Source organism: Palaemon carinicauda, chromosome 26 (genome assembly GCF_036898095.1).
Source record: "Palaemon carinicauda isolate YSFRI2023 chromosome 26, ASM3689809v2, whole genome shotgun sequence".
Lineage (NCBI taxonomy): Eukaryota > Metazoa > Arthropoda > Malacostraca > Decapoda > Palaemonidae > Palaemon > Palaemon carinicauda.
This window is the reverse complement of record NC_090750.1, coordinates 859614-883434: the sequence shown is the minus strand read 5'-3', so window position 1 is coordinate 883434 and position 23821 is coordinate 859614. Positions and strand designations below refer to the sequence as shown.

General features: G+C 45.8%; 1 protein-coding gene, 1 long non-coding RNA gene and 1 pseudogene across 4 annotated transcripts in view; 1 reads left to right on the top strand and 2 right to left on the bottom strand.

Annotated features, from left to right (window-relative positions):
* The window catches only part of LOC137619466 (zinc finger protein 501-like), a 572135-nt gene that overhangs the window by 402737 nt on the left and 145577 nt on the right, over positions 1–23821 (top strand). The window lies entirely within an intron of this gene.
* Positions 1–23821, bottom strand: part of LOC137619468 (uncharacterized) — a 132546-nt gene that overhangs the window by 93811 nt on the left and 14914 nt on the right. For both annotated transcript variants that reach the window (XR_011039911.1, XR_011039912.1), the window contains exon 2: positions 20719–20948. This is a non-coding gene — a long non-coding RNA (uncharacterized lncRNA). The remainder of the gene's footprint in view (positions 1–20718; positions 20949–23821) is intronic.
* LOC137619465 (oocyte zinc finger protein XlCOF6-like) lies at positions 11248–13730 on the bottom strand (annotated as a pseudogene).

Below are 23821 nucleotides of genomic sequence, written 5' to 3'. Positions count from 1 at the left end.
GCCGTCTTCAAACGCTGGGACTAGAAGTAAACTTTTGAGGTGAAGTAAAGGTTTTCGTTCAGTCTCAAAACTCTAGTATTAAATTATCATTTGAAAGGAGGAATTTTATAGTTGCAAACTATTGATGCTTTCACAAATTTAAAACATAACATACTGAAACTGAATGTGTCTCCAAAGCAAGAACACAAATTAACCATTATAAAAAATTTAAACTTTTCCCAAAAACAAAAAAGAAACTTAGAATTTTGAAACAAGCAAAGTAGAAAATCAAGGACCATAAAGGAAGGACACTACACTCAAAAGTTAAAAGTTAAAAAGAACAAAGTGAAAAAAGTTTCACTTTTTTCAACAGTAACACACGCGGGCGATCCGGAGATCGCCGAGAGACAGGTGATCGCTGACGTGTAGAACGCTGTTGAATAGGCGATACTAAAATCGCCTGTGCGCGCTGGCGAGCAAGTGCGCGCTGGCGAGCAGGTGAACGCTGGCGAGCAGGTGATCGCTGGCGAGCTGATGATCGCTGGCGAGCTGATGATCGCTGACGAGCAGAAGGCAACGCGTGGAAGCCTGCGCATAGAAGAAGAGTCCTTGACCCAGACCTGAACCGAAGTTCTAGATCGCGAGGGCGAACGTGGGCGCACAGGGCGGGTAACAGGAACCAACAGGAACAGCAGGGATGATCATCATAAGAGCGCTGACGAACAGGAGAGCGCTGACGAACAGGAGAGCGCTGACGAACAGGAGAGCGCTGGCGAACAGGAGAGCGCTAGCGATCAGGAAGCGCTGATGAGCAGGAGAGCGCCTGTGCGCTAACACTGAGCAGGAACAGGAGAGAACACAGCAGAAGGGCGTGCAGGGGAACCCTGACACGCAAGGGAAGAACCCCCGTGGGAGGCAACCCTTTGCCCCGAAGGGAACGTTGTCCGTCGGGAGACAGATGTCCATCGGAAGACCGTTGCCTGTCCGCCGGGAGACTGATGTCCGTTGGAAGACCGTTGTCCGTCGGGAAGACCGTTGCCCGTCGGAAGACGAGATCAGACTGCTGTCCATCTGCACCAAGGCGGAAGATCAAGAAGAAGGAGTTGTAGGCTGCAAACGGAGATTCAAAAAGGCGCCTCTTAGCACCCATATAGGGAGATGAGAGGCCCTTACGACGAGGCGGACAGTGGGCCTTACGGCAAAGGAGGCCAACAGCAACAGCAGCAGAAGAATCCTCCGAAGAGGAGTCTCTATGAGTGTACTCTCTCGCGAACGAAAAAGAAACACTTCGTAGAAGAGACTGGTCAGCCAGTGACCTAAAAGGAGCAATCCTCCGAAGAGGGGCTCCTGCAGTTGCCCAGCCCCTTGAGCGAAACTGCAGGTGTGACCGCTCAGCACCAAGAGCATAGTCGCACGAAAAAAAGGCAAGAGAAGAACCCCCCAAAAGGGGAAAAACTCAAGCCTGGACAGGAAAAACTTCCCTCGGAAGGAAAGTTACCCGCTCAAGGAGGCAAGCCTCCTGAGAGTTCTAAAATGAACTGGAGAGCTGTCCGTCGTCACGGGAGTACTTCCAGTAGAAGGAGACACGCCCCTGACGAAAATACAAGGGGGGAGGCAGCAACAGCCGAATCCCCAGGCCTCAACAAGACAGCTCACACCGTTGCCATATTACAGAAACGAACTAGATCGGTAACTGTAAAAAAATAAAACAAAACGGATTTTGAGCGAAGCGAAAAATCTATTTTTGGGTGAGATAGCCATGGCGTCCTGATGGAAGGTTCCTGTTTGGTAGCTTCCTTGGGTATAAGACTACTAAGATATTCCCAGAGAATTTAACCACAGGTTATCACAGAATTCTAACTTCTGGAGCGAGTATCTCAAAGGTTTCCCTTTAAGACATCGTAATACAACAGGGGACACGCATGTCTGAACGTGCCACATAGCTATCTCCACCCCGAACAGAGTTAATGCTTCGGTGTGTAAGGGCTGAGAATAGCTGGGAGCCGTTCCACAGCTAATCTCACTCGTGGCTACTACTGATACTCGAGACGTAAACAAACGGACGCCATTGCTCTAATGACGTCACGCCCGTCTTTATCCTGACGCCAGTTGCTGCCCATCACCATGATACAATTGTGTAGGGTGGGAACAAAACTGGACGAAGTAGTAGGGAGGGTCCATCAGGACGCCATGGCTATCTCACCCAAAAATAGATTTTTCGCTTCGCTCAAAATCCGTTTTTTGGGCTCAAGCCATGGCGTCCTGATGGAAGAGTACCAGAGAATCAATGTATCGTGGTAGATTTTCCCCCAGTGTTAAGTGCCTAGGCATTGACAAAACAGCAAAGTAATCTTAGGTAAAGAACCATAGGAACGAAGTATCCTGCCCCCCATTGGTAGGAAGTTCCCATGGGCTATGCCGACGTCAAAGTGGTATTGAAGGGCTATTCATCCTGACAGAAGAACTTTTAAGAACTTAGAGATGAAGCAGAATGTTTGATATTTGTATAGGAACATTCTGAATTAGGCCAGTGGTGGTTGGGCACTGTGTATAGAGTTCATCTCTTGGTTATCAGAAGTAAGTATTCGTGTAGGAACCTTACTGAGACAGGGTGAATATAATTTAGGATTAGACATCTTAAATTCTTCATGACCATAAGAGAGGAGGAATAAATAAAACTATGACAGTATGTATTTCATAGTAGGTAGGAGCTGAAAGAGACGCATAAGTAATAAAATAGAAATTTTATTTCACAATGCAGAAATTAAATAATTTACAGCAAAAGTAAAGTTCATTTACAGTAATAATAATGTACATAGAAATAAAGGCTTGCTCTTGAATCTGAAAAGGAATTTCAGGATTAGTAGGTACTCGTTCTCGAGGAACGCAAGTCTTTAAACAACACATCATGCTCAAGGCATGCGGCACTTGTGTGACACTATGACATTTCACCTGGGATAAGAACAGTTATAAAAGCACTAAGTGTTTTTAGACATCACTATGAATCGCTCGAGGGTCAACATAGGCACCCGAAGAGTTAGAGTCCCAAGTAACTCACTGTTCTACGCAGAGTTAGGTGCAGGTTTCATAACACTACCTGCGGCTACCACAAAATGTTTGACTTCGTGCACTTGTTTCGCATAATGTTTAAAGAAAACACGCGAGGACTTCCAGCCCGTAAAGTTTTTAAGGCTTTCAAAGTCCATGCTCTGAAAGAAGTTCAGAGAAGATGCCACTTTTCTAGGATCATGACCAGCGGGTGTACTGTTCGGATCCGCTCTGCGAATGAAGTAGGTGATTTTCGCTCTTAATTGTTTCAGTGACAGGTCGCTGCCCGATGTTTCTCCTTTGAAGAGTTGGCCTCCACCAAAGTTCGAAGTTCTGCGAAGATAGACCTTGAGACTCTCTACTGGACATAGAGAGACATCCTCCTTCAGGGGGCATATTCTCCAAGGGCCCCATCTTTTGGTGGGTAATTCGTTTTTAGCGAGAAACGTCGGATCAGGGGAGAGGGTCACTTCTCCTGAATCGGCAAACAGGATGTGTCCCTCTTCTCTCGATAATGCCACTATTTCGCTGACTCGAGCTCCCGAAGCGAGAGCAAATAAAAATATAACTTTCTGAGTCAGATCCTTGAGGGGGCATGAATCGTTGTCCAAGTTGGAGGCGAAATGGAGTACCTTGTCAAGTGACCAGGAGATCGGTTTCGGAGGGGGTGCTGGGCGTAGGCGAGCACATGCTTTTGGTAATTTGTTAAAGATGTCGTTGGACAGATCAATTTGGAAAGCATATAGAATTGGTCTAGTCAAGGCCGATTTGCAGGTTGAAATCGTATTGGCTGCTAATCCTTGTCCATGAAGGTGAATGAAGAAGGACATACAGAAATCAATGGTGATTTCTTTAGGATTTTTTGCCTTGACAAAGGAGACCCATTTCCTCCAGGATGATTCATATTGCCGTCTCGTGGATTCGGTCTTGTATTCCTCTAGGAAGTCTAGACTTTTCTTCGAGATCCCAAACCACTTCTTTGCGGCAAGGGAGAGAAAATCATGAGATGAAGGTCCTTGATTTTCGATGATGAAGCGAAGACAGTCGACTTCTGTACTTGTTGAGAGAGAACTGGGCCCGGGAGAGGGATCAGCTTGGGCTGCAGCTCCAGGACCAGGGGGTACCAGTTGCTCCGGGGCCACTTGGGAGCCACTAGGGCCGCTGTCCCTTTGAAGGTTCTCAGTTTGGAGAGGACTTTCAACAGAAGGTTGGTGGGAGGGAACAGGTATATCCTGGACCATCTGTTCCAGTCCAGTGACATGGCGTCCACCGCTTCTGCTTTGGGGTCCTCGTACGGGGCTACGTACAGAGGAAGTTGATTGTTGTCGCTCGTTGCAAAGAGATCTATCTGAAGTTCTGGGACTTGGTGAGAGATGAAGGAGAACGATCTTGCGTCTAGAGACCATTCCGACTCTATCGGGTTTGTCCGAGATAGAGCATCCGCCGTCACATTGCGGAATCCTTGTAGGTGAACTGCAGACAGGTGCCACTTCTTCTTCTCCGCCAGACGGAAGATTGGGAGAAGCACCTGATTTATCTGGGGCGATCTTGAGCCTTGGCGATTGAGACAACGAACTACCACCGAGTTGTCTAGGGTTAGACGGATGTGGATCGAGGGCGGCGGGGATAACTTCTTCAGAGTTAGAAGGACCGCCATGGCCTCCAAGATGTTTATGTGGAACGTCTTGAATAGTGGAGACCAGGTCCCTTGAGCCTGTTTCAGGTGGGAGTGACCTCCCCAGCCTTCCAGTGAGGCATCCGTGTGGATGTTGAGTGATGGAGGAGGGTGTTGGAGAGGAATGGACCTTTTCAGGGCCTTTGCTTCCGACCACGGCTTTAGGAGGCGTCGAAGTCTGTTTGGAAGCCGTCTCTTGAGGTCTCTTCGAGCGATGGATGCCGAGCGTCTCCAGACTCCCGCGGCATCCTTTAGCTGTGCACGAAGCACTGTGTTTGTCACTGAGGCGAATTGTAGAGAGCCTAGAACTCGTTCCTGCTGTCGTCTTGAAATGCGTTTGGATTTCAGTAGTCGCTTGACAGACCCTGCTATTTCCTTCCTTTTCTTCTGGGGGATGGAAAGGCGGTGTGACTGAAGATTCCAGTGGATTCCCAACCACTGAAACTTCTGAGCTGGAGAGAGGCGAGATTTCTTCTCGTTGATCTTGAATCCCAGGTGTTCTAGGTACTGGGTAACTTCGTTGCAAGACTTTGCACACTCTTCGGGCGATGGAGCCCATACTAGCCAGTCGTCGAGGTAGGCCATCACCTGGACGTTTCTTAGGCGGAGCTGTTGTACTATGGCATCCGCCAGTTTTGTGAAGATCCGCGGGGCCACATTGAGGTCGAATGGCATGGCCCGGAAGGCGTAGCTTTTCCTTTGGAGTCGAAATCCTAGGTAGGAGGAAGCGTGATGGTTCATTGGAATGTGCCAATAGGCATCCGCCAGGTCTATAGAGACCGTGTAGGAACCTTGAGGCAGAAGGGTCCTTATTTGTTGAAGCGTCAGCATCTTGAACTTGTTGTTCTCTATGAACTTGTTGAGGGGGGATAAGTCCAGAATGACTCTGAGTTTGTCTGAGTCCTTCTTGGGAACGCAAAACAGTCTCCCTTGGAACCTGGTGGACTTTACCTTCCTTATCACCTTCTTGTCCAAGAGGTCTAGAACATATTCTTCCAGAAGGGGGGTCGATTGCTGGAAGAACCGCTGGAAGATTGGGGGTGGTTGCGTCCAACTCCAGCCTAGACCGTTCTTGATGATGCTGTGTGCCCAGGGATCGAAGGTCCAACGATCCTGGAATTGGCGGAGTCTTCCTCCCACCGGAAGCACTTCATTGCTTCTGGTGTCCCGAGGACTTGTTGCCTCGGCCGCTAGCTCCCTTTCCTCCTCTACCTCTGGAGGGACGACGAGATGCGTCTCTGCTTGCACCCCTGAACGAGCCTCTACCTCTGGCATGAAAGGTAGTGGATGGTTGCTCAAAGGCAGGGGTGAAGACCGGTGACTGTGACAACACCGGTTGGGGGACCAATTGAAAGGTCTGTTGTGGTTGGGCAACCACTTGGGAGGTAGCGGGTCCCGGAAACTGACGTCGTTGCTGACGTTGCTGGGGTTTTGGTTTTTGAGGTTTTCTCTTAGGCTGAGGTCCTTCGTCCTGAGAGGGTTTCCTTTTTCTGGACATGCCCCACTTGTGGAGAAGGTTCCTATTCTCCGTGGCGGCTCTGTCAGTTATTTCCTTGACCAGGTCAGAAGGAAACAGGTGCTTTCCCCAGATGTTGGAGGAAATCAGCCTCCGGGGTTCGTGTTTCACGGTGGCACCGGTAAACACGAATTCACGACAGGCTCTACGAGCCTTTATGAAGTGGTACAAGTCCTTCATTACTGTCAGTAAGTGGGATTTGGCTAGTACCATGTAGTGATCTGGTACTCTTGTGTCACAGGCCATCACATCCAGTTGGACTTGATGAGAAAGAGATGCCGCAAGCCTCTCCTTCGTGTCTTGTTCCCGGCGAAGGAGATGATCGTTGAGCTTAGGGAGGTCTTCATTAAACTGACGTCCGGCGACGTCAGGATCGAGCCTTCCCACGACGAAAGTATGCTGAACATCTTTCCAGTGTCGAGCGTCAGGGGGGGTCACGATGGAGAAGGGTCTGCACTCCTCCAGTGCAGGGCAGGGTTTCCCTTCTTCCGCCGCTTTAAGGCATGCAGCTAAGGCCTTTTCCAAGAAAGGAAGAACCGCATTGTCAGGTGCAACGTACGTAGGATGCTTCTTGCTCAAAGCCGGAAGCTTAGAGCAGGTAAAGCCCCTACTCTTAAATGCGGAGGCTAGCATAGCCTGGGCCTTTGCGAGATCGAACACTATCTCTTCTTTAGGTTCGGTCTCTTCCTTCGAGGCAGGTTCGGAACGAAGCCGGACGTAACAGTCCGGGTAGGCCTCGAAGCTTGGGAAGAACTCCACATCTTCCAACGGGACCGTGCCGATCTTGTCACTAACAAAGATTCTGCCGGTCGCAATAACCATATGCTCTGCATACCTCCACGGGTTGGCATGAGAGCAAGCTGGGAGATCCTTGACCGAAATCTTCTTCGGTTCTCTGGATCCAATCATCGACCTGATGGACTCCTGGTTCTCCTTCAGCCTGTCGTCCATGACGGCTCTAATCAGCTGGATCAGTTCTTGGGTAGAAGAGGAAGGATCCGGAGTTGAGGAGGTAGACGGAACAGACATTTCCGTCGGTGTAGGAGTAGGAGGAGGGATGGACGAGGGAGCAGCTCCAAGCTCCGACTCGGTGTACTCCACCTTGTCTTCGTCCTCTTCGGCTCCTTGAGCCATAAGCGTCTTCTCCGTGTCTTCCGAGACGTCTGAGATCTGTTCATCATCCTCGGAATCTAAACGACACTCGTGCATGGACTGAGCCATGACCACATCAGGTTCCACCGTAATTTGGACAGTGGGGATTGTATCTTTTGGTACCACTGAGTCAGAGGAGGCCTTAGGGAACAACAGGGACCTCAGTTCTTCGGTGGCCAGGTACGGTCCAGTAGCATTTTTCTGAAAGCCACGCACCCACTTGCGCAGCTTTTCACGAGAAATGTCTCTAACCTCCGCTGAGGGAGGGTTATGGAAGGCCTCAACTAGGTGGGCCTGGCAGACCGTACAATCCAGTGGATTCCAAAACTTCAAGTCCCCTTTCTTGTCTGCACAAGGGGCGTGAGTCCTGCAAGCCGTATGCCCGTAAAACTGCGGGCGTTTCACAGCGCAGAAGGCGAAGTCACACTTCATCTGCTCCTCCTGTGGAAGAAAGAGAAAATGAGTATGGGGGAGTCATAAGAATGGCTCTTAAACTAAGTTAATATTAATCATTAATTTTAACTTAAAGAAAGTGTGATGCATAGAGAATGAAAACAGTAAAGGAGAACATGCTCCATGCATCCAGCCCGGCTGGTTACCATAAGCTTGGTCCCTGGATAATCCAAATGACCGAGATCATTGGATATAGTTTCCTAGAATTCCTAGTATTTTGGAATTCCATGGAAAACCAAGGACAAGATTGGGATCGAATTCATTCGGTTCCCAGTTAAGAGCCAGAAGGCCTCATTAAAGGGTAACTGCTTCTGGCAACCAGCCGCGCTAAGATGCACATAGCCTGCTGGAAATAGAAGAATGCAAAGAGACAGCATGATCACTAATAGAGCAGTACTAGGTACTGATCTTAACAGCGGAAGCAGCTTATCTGTTTGCGATATAGGGCTATCCTAGTCTTATGATAGCTACAGTAAGGGGGTGCAAGTATTCTTGACGCCTCCGGGGCATCCGGCAAGCCGCCGGCATGCCGGAGCTCGCTCCAGCATAGATTCTGGCATTAGAACAGACGATTTTCAAAAGTCAGTTAAATACCAGGATGGCGGCCGCCGGCACAACGGCGGCACGCCGGCAGGAAGCGGCGGCTCCGGCAGTCGGAGGATGCCAGGTTGGTGACTGGGATAAGGATGGTAAAGGCAGAATCGGGTTGCCGGCAGTATATGCCGGCACTCCGGTGATCGACCGGCAAGCGGACGATTAGATAGGAGTAGGAGAGCCGCCGTTGGTAGCCGGCGGCAGCCGGCAGTCCCTCGGTACACGGGGGGCTGGCGGCAAGGGTAGGGAAGTCACCAAATAGGAGGCAGGTATTGCCGACAGTAGAGGCGGCAAGAGACCGGCACCCAGATAGAAAGAGAGACAGGGGGAGGGGGGAAGGGATGCAGGAAGTACCGTCAGGGTTCCAGACATCCCTCCCCCTCCCTGAGGGGGTGTACCCATGATAGAGGCAGGCTCTAACATCCATGAGCAGGGGTCACTAGGGACCGGGAGCTAGGTAGCCCAAGGGAGGGCTAGGGAACACCCAAGAGGGGGGGGGGGAGACTCCCATATGCAGAACTATACTAGTAACTAACCTTATAGGACACTATGAGGGTATATGTACCAGAGTGGACTGCACAAGGAAGCTCGGGTAGCCCTACTCTTCCACCCTAAGGAGGAGTTGTAGGACAGGGGACAGATGAGTATAAACTAACCTAAGCATAGGCTAGGCTATACAAGAGATAGGTGGGGAGGGAGAAGAGAGAAGTCTTCCCAGGAAGGGTTTCTGTACCAGAGCGGCCACTAAGGGAAGGGAGGACACTCCCTAACCTAAGATCAGGCTGATCGGCTAAAACGGTGCAAGAGTACCGTTTCAGCATGGAACAGAGAAACCTTCCTAACCCAACCTAGAACAGGGCTAAAAGTCCTGAACTAGGCAAGGAAGAAGACATATCGCTATCGCAGGAAAGTCATAGACTATCCTAGCCATAGAGGTAGGCTAGCCTAACCTCACTCTCAGACGCAGCCCTAAAGGGGGTTCATTCCTTTAGGGAGGACAGAGAGGCGATATATACTCTATTAGACAATTAATCCCTTAACTCAGAAAAGGGATCAAGGCTAAATAGAGGGAATGCCAAGGCAGGGGATGAAGGAAGCATATAGGGGTCCTAATATTAGGTTAGGCTAGAAAGAATCACTGACTAGCCTATCCCCTATATGGTCCCTGAAGGCGAAAACATTTGCATCACTGTCAAAAGTATTGTAAAATAATAATGCCACTATCTTCATAACTTAGTCTAGGATCACTAATAAATCATGCATGAACACTTGTATGTAGGCTCCTGGCCTGGGGGCTATAGTAGCCGACTGGTATGAGGTCAATCGATGACCGATAAGAAGCGTCTAAACACGATATAAAAGTTCCTAGCTATGAAGACTAAATAAACTAATGTATTCGATTAGTATATAATGCCGGAAGCGTTGTTGTGGCTAACTAAATAAGACATGCAAAACAACAACGACGCCATAAAATGGCGGGTCCGGTAGAGGCACAGCTCTGCCACAAAACATCAATTATTTCGCAAAATAATATTTACTTTACGGCCAGAGCTTAATAAAACAATACTGGAACCTTGTACTCAACTTTCCAGAAGAAGGCGAGGCTGAAGGTAACGACATAGCGAAGATGCAAAGCGATAAAGATAACACAAGGGAAAATCCGTCTAAGTAGGGCAGCTACTAAACAAAGGATGGAGACGGGCGTGACGTCATTAGAGCAATGGCGTCCGTTTGTTTACGTCTCGAGTATCAGTAGTAGCCACGAGTGAGATTAGCTGTGGAACGGCTCCCAGCTATTCTCAGCCCTTACACACCGAAGCATTAACTCTGTTCGGGGTGGAGATAGCTATGTGGCACGTTCAGACATGCGTGTCCCCTGTTGTATTACGATGTCTTAAAGGGAAACCTTTGAGATACTCGCTCCAGAAGTTAGAATTCTGTGATAACCTGTGGTTAAATTCTCTGGGAATATCTTAGTAGTCTTATACCCAAGGAAGCTACCAAACAGGAACCTTCCATCAGGACGCCATGGCTTGAGCCCAAAAAAATCATTAGTACACATTCATTGCCCCGGGAAGGCTCCGAAGAATAATGCCGAGGGAAAGGAACAAGAATTACACAACAGGCACGTGCCCTCACAACCACTTACACTCACGGAAGGAGAGCTGTAACCAAAACAGAATTATAACAATTATAATTATGAAACTATGTAATTATGTAATTAAAAAATTAATGAACACTAAAGAAAGAACGAAAACCCCGAAAGGAATCGTTCTACAAGCTGAAAAATTAACAACTACAATTAGATTCATAAACTAATTGAGACAAACGTACGGCGTAGCAACCCCCCCACACGGAAAGGAAGCTACAAGGGCGTAGTAACACGTAGTAAAAGGGTGAACGACCTCAAGAGAGAGAGAGAGAGAGAGAGAGAGAAAGACCGAAGTCAAACTCGATCGCAACCCATAAAATTACGCCGTGGTGGCCTAACTGCCGAGGACTCCACGTAGATATCGTACACTACACACACAACTCTGAAAAGGAAACTTACAGATTTCTATACTCAAATATATATACAAACATGAAAACATGTTTACATATATATTGAGTAAAAGAAAAGTAAGCGATTAAGTAAAGACAAAACAAACAAAGGCTGCCAAGAGAGGACCAAGACAGAGACGTCTGTCTCAGTCCGAGCCAAAAGTGAAAGTGAGCATTCATCTGTGTGTGAGGGGGGGGAGGGGTAGCTAGCTACCACTCCCCTACCCCCCGCTAACTAGCGCGGGGGTAATACACCCTCGTTAAATTCTAATGGCTCGCCATTTCAGCTGCGCTAAAAGGTAAACCCAATGTAAATAGCGTGGTTTGTATTTCGGTTACGGAACAAACACAAAATAAAACAAACGCCTATCTTGAGCGAAGTAAAAAATTTCCCAACAGTCTGAAGAACAGCATTGAGTACGACCGTACTCTTTGCAGCCAAAGACAAAATTGCAGTGATACAGTTGGGCAGGCGGGTGGGTCTCCACCTCCTACCTCCCTCTAACCACCGCATCAACCTCGCTAAATATTGGATGGCTGTTCAAATTTAACAATAAAAACATACTCCTCTTCAAAGGACGATGTTTTGTACACACGCAAGAGCAAATGAAGAGGAGCATCCCTCCTTGCTTAAACATTAATAGGCTCAGCATCTTCCACTTACTCCGTGGAATCCGGTAATTCTCAGGGTGCTTCAGTTAGGTGATTATTCTCTCCTCCTGATTACCATGACCTCCAGTAAGTAGGACTAATACTTCTGCAACACTCAAGACACCCACCTTCCATCTTCGCTCTCTTTGACATCACGTCTGTGTAGGAAACAGATGTCTAGAAGTATATTCCATTAACCTCAATTTTCAAATACTATGTCCCTGCTTAATGACGTCTCTTCAATTTGTTAGTATAAAATTTTAATGCAATTGGAGAAATATAATTCCAGTTATAATTTCATTCAATATTTCTGGCAAACATACAATATTTACCATTGTAATTTATCAATACAGTACTGTACAGTATACAACAAGAGTACATACAGTGTTGATATCGTATTCCATTTTTTCCTATCAATAAAATACAAAACAAATACATTCTACCCAACATTCAGGCAAAATCTTTTCACACACTCTCGACGACAGTGTAAACACATGCCTTTCCACCTTTTTGGGACCTCAAATGTCTCTTGAGGGCAACTTTCTTGTCGAAGGCTTCTCCGCACCTCTCACACACGTGCCGCTTCACCGCGTGAGTCTTTTCGTGCTTCGTCATCTCATACTTGATGTTGAATCTCTTTCCACAAACGCCGCACACAAAGGGCTTCTCCCCCGTATGCGTTCGTACATGACGCCGGAGGTTGCCATTCTGAATGAATCGCCTCCCACAAACTGCACACACGAATGGTCTCTCCCCCGTGCGCGTTCTGGTGTGTTTGTTCAGGCCACTTTTGCCAACGAAGCTCTTCCCGCATTCCTTGCAGACGTACGGCTTTTCCCCGCTGTGGGTTCGGATATGCTGGTAGAAGCCCGAATGGAATCGGAACGTCTTTCCGCACTCGTTGCAGAAATACGGCTTTTCCCCCATGTGAATTCCCATGTGTTTGCATAGCATAGACTCCAGCCTGAATCTCTCCCAGCATTCCTCGCAAACAAACAACTTTTCCTCATGGGTCCGTAAGTGTTTCTTCAGTTCGGGCTCCCCCACGAAATTTTTCCCACATTCTATGCAGACAAACGGCCTCTCGCTCAAATGGATGCGCGCGTCTGAGCAATTCATGCTTCCTTATGAAACTTTTTCCACATTCACTGCAGTTGAATGGCTTGATGCCCGTACGGGTTCTCAGATGCAGTTTAAAGTTCATCTTCACGCAGAACGACTTACAACAGGCGAGGCAGTCGAACGGCTTCTCTTCAGCGTGAGTCTTCATGTGCCTGCTCAAAGAATCTTTCAGAGAAAAGCTTTTGCCGCACTCGGGGCAAGAAAAGGGTTTCTCGCCAGTGTGGGCTCTTCTCTCGTGCCCGACGAGGTGACCTTTCTGTCAGAATCTCTTGCCACATTCCTTGCAACGAAACGGTTTGTCGCCCGTGTGCAACATCAGGTGATTCTTAAGATTGCACTTGTAACTGAAGTGTTTTCCGCACACATCACACACAAACTGATTTTCTTTTATATTGCCCTTCTCAGCAGAAGGCTGCTCACTGCTAAAAGTCAAAACCTTTCCAGATTCTAAATACAGGTCTTCTTTTACTTCTTTATCGCTGATATTGTCAGGAAGAAAAGGCTGCCCCTTTTCCTTTTCTGTAAAAGTTCCTTCTCGTGAAAATTTTGCTGGGTCGCCATCGTCTCCTAGCGTGCTTTCTTCTCCATATTCCTCGTAAGTCTGGATATTTTCTGTTTTAATTTCCACTTTACTGGATGGAAAAAACAGTTTTTCCTCACTGAAAGTTGTAACGAACAAATGCGTTTCTGTTTCGTCTTCGTCACTCTGAGACTTTACCGGGAAACTCGGAAATTCTCCCGGTACACTTTCTGTCAATGCTTGTATATTTTCAACTTTAGTTTCCATCTTATTCTAATTGAAACTCTACATTAAATTACTATTCCTTTACCACTTCCTTCACCACATTGAGCACAACCAAATAAACCACTTCTTTGAATTCATAGCTTTCATCTTGGCTCTTACATTTCAGTACTAAATTATTACAAAAATATTATCACGGTCAGATTAAATCAATAATAGAATTAAGGTAACTTTGCATAAAACCTCTGTCCATCTGATGTCACACTATTGTATGTATACAGTATATCTTCAGTCTTTTTAAAAGAACTTGAAATAAATGAGAGGAGTCTGAGAAGTACTTATCCAATGACAAGTCCAAATGAACTAATTGATAACTTTCATTTCACTCATCACAAAAACAGCAATTGCTGTTTTGATAAGAATGAATTCCTACTAAAAAATTCTAACAAAACATAAGGATTTATTCTTCCATATATTATCAACAAGAAATACTATTGTCATTGATAACCTAATACAACTCCAAACTTCCACAAATCCGATTTTGAAATAAAATCAATATTGTTTTTAATTAAATGATATTTCAAGACTTTCAGAGTTCTCGAAAGAATTCCCTTTTATGGAAGTCTCATTAAACAGGATTATAAACAGGAAAGGCTATTATGAAAAGGGCCTTGTGAACTTTATCGTCTTTGTCACTGTTCTCAGCGTAAAAATTCTACAAATGGACAAGTCCTACGAAACATGTTATTTTGATAATAAAATAAATTTTTGAATATACTTACCCGGTGATTATATAGCTGCAACTCTGTTGCCCGACAGACAACTCTACGGTAAAAACTCGCCAGCGATCGCTACACAGGTTGCGGGTGAGCCCAACAGCGCCATCTGTCGTCCAGATACCCAGTACTCAATGTAAACAAAGACTCAATTTTCTCCTCGTCCCACTGCGTCTCTATTGGGGAGGAAGGGAGGGTCCTTTAATTTATAATCACCGGGTAAGTATATTCAAAAATTTATTTTATTATCAAAATAAAATTTTTCAATATTTAACTTAGCCAGTGATTATATAGCTGATTCACACCCAGGGGGGTGGGTAGAGACCAGCAATATATGTTTACACTTTTATGAGCTAAGAGTTTTTATTTCATTTTAGAAGTTATCAAAATAACAAAAACAAAATAAATAGGTACCTGGTAAGGAAGTCGACTTGAACAATTACTCTGCCTTTTAAGTACGTCTTCCTTACGGAGCCTCGCGATCCTCTTAGGATGCTGATCGACCCCTAGGATCTGAAGTATCAAGGGTTGCAACCCATACAACAGGACCTCATCAAAACCCCTAATCTAGGCGCTCTCAAGAAATGACTTTGACCACCCGCCAAATCAACCAGGATGCGAAAGGCTTCTTAGCCTTCCGGACAACCCAAAAAACAACAATAAAAACATTTCAAGAGAAAGATTAAAAGAGTATGGAATTAGGGAATTGTAGTGGTTGAGCCCTCACCCACTACTGCACTCGCTGCTACGAATGGTCCCAGTGTGTAGCAGTTCTTGTAAAGAGACTGGACATCTTTCAAGTAAAATGACGCGAACACTGACTTGCTTCTCCAATAGGTTGCGTCCATTATACTTTGCAGAGATATATTTTGCTTAAAGGCCACGGAAGTTGTTACAGCTCTAACTTCGTGCGTCTTCACCTTAAGCAAAGTTCGGTCTTCCTCACTCAGATGTGAATGAGCTTCTCGTATTAACAATCTGATAAAGTCTGACCAAGCATTCTTTGACAAAGGCAAGGATGGTTTCTTAACTGAACACCATAAAGCTTCAGATTGGCCTTGTAAAGGTTTAGTACGCTTTAAATAGAACTTAAGAGCTCTAACAGGGCATAAGACTCTTTCTAGTTCATTGCCTACGATCTCCGATAAGCTGGGGATATCGAAAGATTTAGGCCAAGGCCGAGAAGGCAGCTCATTTTTGGCTAGAAAACCAAGTTGTAGCGAACAAGTGGCTTTTTCTGATGAAAATCCTATGTTCTTGCTGAAGGCATGAATCTCACTGACTCTTTTAGCCGAGGCTAAGCATACCAGGAAAAGAGTCTTAAGAGTGAGATCTTTCAGGGAGGCTGATTGTAACGGCTCCAACCTGTCTGACATGAAGAATCTTAGTACCACGTCTAAATTCCATCCAGGGGTAGCCAAACGACGCTCCTTGGTGGTCTCAAAAGACTTAAGGAGGTCTTGCAGATCTTTATGTTTGGAAAGATCTAAGCCTCTATGCCGGAAGACCGATGCCAACATGCTTCTGTAGCCCTTGATAGTGGGAGCTGAAAGGGATCGTCCTTTTCTCAGGTATAAGAGAAAAACAGCTATTTGAGCTACAGAGGTACTGGTCGAGGATACAGAAACTGACTTGCACCAGTCTCGGAAGACTTCCCACTTCGATTGGTAGACTCTAATGGAAGAAGCTCTCCTTGCTCTAGCAATCGCACTGGCTGCTTCCTTCGAAAAGCCTCTAGCTCTCGAGAGTCTTTCGATAGTCTGAAGGCAGTCAGACGAAGAGCGTGGAGGCTTTGGAGTACCTTCTTTACGTGTGGCTGACGTAGAAGGTCTACCCTTAGAGGAAGACTACTGGGAACGTCTACTAACCATCGAAGTATCTCGGTGAACCATTCTCTCGCGGGCCAGAGGGAAGCAACTAACGTCAACCTTGTCCCTTCGTGAGAGGCGAACTTCTGCAGTACCTTGTTGACAATCTTGAACGGTGGGAATGCGTAGAGATCCAGATGTGACCAATCTAGGAGGAAAGCATCTATATGTATTGCTGCTGGGTCCGGGACTGGAGAGCAATAGATTGGAAGCCTCTTGGTCAGCGAGGTTGCAAAGAGATCTATGGATGGTTTTACCCCAAGTGGCCCAAAGTCTCTTGCACACATCCTTGTGGAGGGTCCATTCGGTTGGAATTACTTGCCCTTTCCGACTGAGACAATCTGCTATAACGTTCAAGTCGCCTTGGATGAACCTCGTTACTAGGGAGATGTCTTGACCTTTTGACCAGATGAGCAGGTCCCTTGCGATCTCGTACGTCAGTGAGTGGGTACCTCCTTGTTTGGAGATGTACGCCAAGGCCGTGGTGATGTCCGAGTTAACTTCCACCACTTTGCCTCGAAGGAGAGACTTGAAGCTTTTCAAGGTCAGATGTACTGCCAACAGCTCCTTGCAGTTGATATGCATGCTCCTCTGACTCGAGTTCCACAGTCCTGAGCATTCCCGACCGTCTAGTGTCGCGCCCCAGCCCACGTCCGATGCGTCCGAGAAGAGAACGTGGTTGGGAGTCTGAACAGCCAGGGGAAGACCCTCTCTTAGGTTGATATTGTCCTTCCACCAAGTCAGACAAGACTTTATCTTTTCGGAAACCGGGATCGAGACCGCTTCTAGCGTCTTGTCCTTTTTCCAGTGAAAAGCTAGATGGTAGTGAAGAGGACGGAGGTGTAGTCTTCCTAGTGACACAAATTGTTCCACGGATGACAGCGTCCCTACCAGACTCATCCACAGCCTGACTGAGCAGCGTTCTTTCTTCAGCATCTTCTGGATGGATAGCAGGGCTTGATCTATTCTGGGGGCTGATCGTCTTGTTGTTCAGCAACGTCCTCATCAGAGGGTTCCTCATCCGAAAACTGATGAGGAAACGGCAACGGAGTGGGCAACGTCTGGGTTGCTGAGTCCGGTCGCACTGGTGGATGCGTGACGGAGCCGGACGCAACATCATGGAACTGCTGCACAGTCTGTGAACTGTCAACAACCATGGGTGCGCGAGGAAGCACAGCGTCAACCCGAGACTGTCTAGACCGTCTGGGTTGTGCAGTCAACACCCTACCGGGTTGCTGAGGTTGACGCACTGCGTCAAAACAAGTCACCTCTGCTGGTTGTTGAACGTCCTGAACGTCAACAACCACCTCCGAGCGTCGCTTAACGTCAACGGGCGGCTGGCAACCCACACTGGGTCGCATCGGTGGAGGAACCACCTCAACTGGCAGACGCGAGTAGGTTACCTCAGCGTCAACAGGGCGCACAACCGACCGGTTGGAAGGTTGTTGGCCAGAAGGTTCGGTAGCAACCTTCTCCGCATTAAAGTCCTCTATCAAGGACGCAAGCTTGGACTGCATGTCTTGCAGCAAAGCCCATTTAGGGTCTACGGGAGCAGGTGTGGCAACAGACGGGGTTAGCGACTGAGGCGGTACCGCTTACCATCCCTGAAAGCCTTGTTATGCATGACATAATTGTACAGCAAAACTTCAAAGGCTCGAAAACAGCTGTGAAGTTGACCTGTAAACAACTTGGAGCGTCTCCTGGCCAGGCGCCAGGGAGAGTCTACGAGAATTGAGAAGTCTATCTGGGCAGAGGCATGAACTCCCAAGCCGAGAACTTCTCTCGTGTCATATCAGACTCTCGCTCTATAAGCCAGTTTAAAAGAAGGGAAAGCAAAGGCTGTATCCCCCAAACTCCTCCTGGTGATAAACCAGTCGCCTAGCCAACGTAAAGCTCTCTAGGAGAACGAGAGAGCACTAGCTTAAAAACAACGGCTTCGAAGTAGCTAGGCCTAGTGTAAGCTCTGACGTTTAGGCGAACGAGGAGCAGCAGTTACAAAAAGATCCGGACAAAGATCCTTAAAAAAATCATCATGATTTAATTAAAGTCCATAGGAGGCTAAGCAGCTTTAGGCTCCTCTCCATATGACAGAGTCCTCAAGGGAATATCAGTAGGAGGGGGAACAGCAACTTCCTCATCTACAGGAACCTTGTCCGATAAAAGCTGAGTCTCAAGCAAGGGAGAGACCTACCGTGGTGGTAATGCTTTACAAGCAGAGTCCACACTCACTGGTGCATTAGTAGCGGACCAGAACGCAACGTCATGTAACTGCTTGACAGTCTGTGAACTGTCAACAACTGAACTGTCAACCACAACAGGTGCGTGAGGACGCACAGCGTCCACTCGAGACTGCTTTGACTGCCTAGACTGAGCAGTCAAAACAACTCTAGAATGCGGAGGTTGACGCACAGCGTCAAAACAAGTCAACTCCGATTGTTAGTGAACGTCTTGAACGTCAACAGGAGCATCAGCAAGTGGCCTAACGTCCAAATGCGGCTGAAAAACCACACGAGACCGCATCGAGTGTGGTTCTAAACAACCTGACTGACGTGACTAAGCTACGCCAACGTCAACAGTAAGCACAAAGGAACGTTAGGTTGCCTGAAAGCCAGGATATCGATGAGATAAACGGCTAGACTCAACGGACTAATCGGCAGAATAGTCTTCCATAAGGGAGGCAAGCATATACTGCATGTCTTGCCATACAACCCATTAAGGATCAACGGAAATGGTTGTGGTAAGAGACGAGGGTAACGTCTGTGACCGCAACACTTTGCCAACAAAAAAAGACTCTCGGAGTCTGTGTTACGCTTTTGTTAGGCGGCGAGCAGTTATCCGATGACTGCATAGGGTCAGAGCTGTCCTAATGGTTGTAACCAGGACGCTGGACCTGTCCTGAAAGGACTGACTTTCGCTTAAGGGCTTCGAAACCTTGTGACAGGTTTCTTATGCGAAAAGCCTTCGGATGACGAGGAGAAACAACGTCTCTCTCGTCTTATGGTAGGGGAGATCTTGGTAAGATACACCCGATACCATAGAGGGAAAACGTCTGTTCGTTGATCAAGGCCTCTCGAACCCATAAGTCGTTTGACATTACTTCTCCCCTGGGCTTGGGAGCATGCAAGAGGTCCCGGACTAGGTGAACGACAGGCACGAACAGACGAACCCTCGGACGCAACACTGTAACACTTTGCGCATATCACTTTATCACTTCGATTTTCTGTTTTGCACTTATTTCACTGAAATCGAAACTTTTACTGATTTCTACCTGAAACACGCAATTCTACCCTTCATTAAAAGGTAGTAATTGCGAAATCAGTCGTATAATGCAAGCTCATTAATACCAGCAAAAAACAGAAAACATATTTTAAGATAAAAAAAATCAGTGGTTGGGAAAGAGACTAAACACTAGTTCATATAACTACGTTTTCAATCTCTCACCGCACATAGCCTGGGGACGAGAATAAAAAACTAAAAACGTTTTATCCTTCCTCCCCGTACAGCGACTAGGGACGAGAGTAACTCGAGAACAACGTTACCCGCTTGAACGGAACGTTTTCTCTCCTCTCTCTCCCTCCGTCTCTATCTCTCTCTCTCTTTCTCTCTTGATTTTGCACCTAAGAGAAGAGCCCAATTATATTTCGTCAAAAAAACATGTTATTTGACTAAAGGAAAAAACTGAAAGGTTTTTCAAATAAAAAGTTCCTTTAAAATAGAATTTAAAACATTTAAGCTAAGAAAGAATGAACAAAACGTCAGAATCGATTTACTCTTACTGCAAAGTGAAACCGTGATACACTCTCTCTCTATCGTAACGATAGAGCGCATGTTGAACGTCCTGAACGTCAACAACTGCGTAGCATAAATAAACTAAACGTTAGTTCATCTTTGAAAACAGTACGAAGACTATCAAAGAAATTCTTTCATAAAATATTACATTTAAAAAGTTTTAAATCCTTAGCTCTTTAAAAGCTAATTACGATATAAAGGGCTCAACGTTGATTAACTTCGGTTTCCAAGTTAGGACCGCCTACTCTCAGGAAAGGTCTATATAAACAAAACATTAAAATTATTTTTTATATGTTTATAATAAATGGAAAGTTAATCGAAGAGGCCTAATAAAGGCGGAGAGATATAAAATATATAGAGGAAAATCTATAACGTGATAAGATAATTACTAAAAGCCTAAACACACTTCCGTCTAAGGGAAGGGTCGGCCATTTAAAAGTGAAAGAAAGTCCATACTCTCTTTGTCACCATAATTAAATCTATCCAAAACGAGTTCAAGATTTAAGATGAAGATAAAACACCTGCATAGCGAAAGCTCAAAACTAGAATAAAGTACTTCACCAATTAGTTGTGAAAAAACTCCAGTTTAGCAACAGCGAGTAAGTACGTCTTGTCGATAGCTCGACAGAGAGAAAATTGAGTCTTTGTTTACATTGAGTACTGGGTATCTGGACGACAGATGGCGCTGTTGGGCACACCCGCAACCTGTGTAGCGATCGCTGGCGAGTTTTTACCGTAGAGTTGTCTGTCGGGCAACAGAGTTGCAGCTATATAATCACCGGCTAAGTTAAATATTGAAAACTTAAAATTACCTTATTCTGCTTTCTCTTTCAATCTTGTAGTTCCTTTCTGTACAATATTCTCTTCTCAACTGGTATCGAATGCTGCGCAGATATTGCAAATAGTCTAGTTTTGTAAGAGGACAAAACTTGAAGATGTTTTTACTCTAACAAGAATTGCAGTGCGATCACAAACCTCTTCTTCAAATCTCAGACATATTCTTGACTCGTTCCTCTCCAACGCATCTTTCCAACTACAAAACCTGAAATTCATTAAAGGAGTTACAAAAATAAACACCAACACATAAAATCTGGATATGTAAATTTCTAAAACAAAGGCTAATTTTTTTTCATACAAATTCCTGATGAATTCAATAGAATCAACTTTTTGCATCACACAAACACAAAGAGTCTTCTGTAGATTGTCCAGTCAGAGCCAAACTACCACCTCTGTGAATTCCTTTACGTCTGCTTCAGCTAGTCTCCAGAACCTTCCTCTTTCAAAAATACCGTAGATTTCTTTTAATTTGTTTTTTTCCCTTGGCGTAGGTTGCCCAGGGCACCAGCCGCCCGTTGAGATACTACCACTAGAGACTAATGGAGTCATTTGACTTGGCCAGACGGTACTACATTGGCTCCTTCTCTCTGGTTACAGTTCTTTCCCTTTGCCTACACATACACCAAATAGTCTGGCCTATTCTTTACATATTCTCCTCTGTCCTCATACACCTGATAACACTTGGATTACTAAACATTCCTTCTTCGCCCAATGGGTTAACTGCTGCACTTTAATTGTTCAGTGGCTACTTTCCTCTTGGTAAAGGTAGAAGAGACTCTTTAGCTATAGTCAGCAGCTCTTCTAGGAGAAGGACACTCTAAAATCAAACCATTGTTCTCTAGTCTTGGGTAGCGCCATAGCCTCAGTACCATGGTCTTCCACTATCTTGGGTTAGAGTTCTCTTGCTTGAGCGTACACACGGGCACTCTTGTCTATCTTCCTCTTGTTTTGTTAAAGATTTTATAGTTTATATATGAAAGATTTATGTTAATGTTGTTACTGCTCTTCAAATATTTTACTTTTCCCCATTTCCTTTCCTCACTGGGCTATTTTCCCTGTTGGGGCCTCTGGGCTTACAGCATCCTGCTTTTCCAACTAGGGTTGTAGCTTAGCAAGTAATAATAATACAAACCCGAGGCCTTTAATTAGGGAGATTACAGTACAGTACTTCAGCTTGAGCATAAATTGGTCGTTAAACTTGGCTAACAAACAGTTATCCAACTGGTGAGGGTGTGGGTCGAGGAGCCCTAACCCCCATCTCCAGTCGGAGAGCATTCTCTTTTGACCTTCGACCCAGGTCTGAGAGGGGTTGTTGAGCGGGTACGTTTGGTTAAAGACTCAGGTTTATATAATTAAGAAAAATACAAATTTCTTTAAAAACTTGTCATTTATTCCTACGCAACATAAAAACTATTCTTTTGGGTGCCTCTAACACTTGGCCTACTGACAGGATTCTCCTGAATGCTGGGATGGAGCCAAGGCTACTGACTTGGGGAATTCTATGCTCTACGGATTATCTCACAAGCTGAAAAGAGACGGTTCCTTGGTAACTCTTTCTTGAACCAGCAAACGAAAAAGACTCTAACCCTCCAACCTGAAATGTTGTCAGGTCCCTTTTGGACAGCGCTGCAGTGCCCTACTTTCAATCACCGTGTGACTTCTCCCGAAGGGAGGGGACAACGTAGGCCACTGGGTTCTGGGTTTTGGCAGCGAAGTCTGTCACAATATCGAAGGAGACTTTCTTGCCCCCCTTGGTGTGGAAGAATAAAAATGTGTGTAAATCCACTACCTCCCTTCGACGATGCTAGAAATAGTCTAAGAACCGACTTAAGACCCAGAACTCTGTCTGGAGACCTCCACAAAGGCTTAAACGAGAAATGATATTTTCATAATAAAATAAATTTTTGAACTTACCTGCTAGTTATATATATACCTTAGTCCCTGACGTCACGGCAGAATTTCAAAACTCGTGGCAATCGCCGATTGGGTAGCCAGGTGTACCACCTGTGCGCCCTCTACCCAGGTACCTGGAACCATTCCAACTATTCCTCAGATCTTCCCTGCCCTTAGGTCTCTAGAGGGGAGGAGGGTGGGAATTAAATTATATATAACTACCAGGTAAGTATGTTCAAAAGTTTATTTTATTATGAAAAATGATATTTTAATTATAAAATAAATTTTTGAATATACTTACCCGGTGAATATATATAGCTGCAACTCTGTTGCTTGACAGACAAAAAAAACAGTAAAACTCGCCAGCGATCGCTATACAGGTTGCGGGTGTGCCCACCAGCGCCAACTGTCGGCCAGATACCATACTCGATGTAAACAAAGACTCAATTTCTTCTCATCCCACTGCGTCTCTATTGGGGAGGAAGGGAGGGTCATTTAATTTATATATTCACCGGGTAAGTATATTCAAAAATTTATTTTATAATTAAAATATCATTTTTAAATATTTAACTTAGCCGGTGAATATATATAGCTGATTCACACCTAGGGTGGTGGGTAGAGACCAGTTAAATATGTTTACATCGTATAAGCTAAGAGTTTTTATTTCATTTTGGAAGTTATCAATATAACAAAAACAAAATAAATAGGTACCTGGTAAGGAAGTCGACTTAGACGATTACTCTGCCTTGTAAGTACGTCTTCCTTACGGAGCCTCGCGATCCTCTTAGGATGCTGACAGACCCCTAGGAGCTGAAGTATCAAGGGCTGCAACCCATACCACAGGACCTCATCAAACCCCTAATCTGGGCGCTCTCAAGAAATGACTTTGACCACCCGCCAAATCAACCAGGATGCGAAAGGCTTCTTAGCCTTCCGGACAACCCATAAAAAACAACATTAAAAACATTTCAAGAGACAGATTAAAAGGATATGGAATTAGGGAATTGTAGTGGTTGAGCCCTCACCCACTACTGAACTCGCTGCTACGAATGGTCCCAGTGTGTAGCAGTTCTCGTAAAGAGACTGGACATCTTTCAAGTAAAATGACGCGAACACTGACTTGCTTCTCCAATAGGTTGCGTCCATTATACTTTGCAGAGATCTATTTTGCTTAAAGGCCACGGA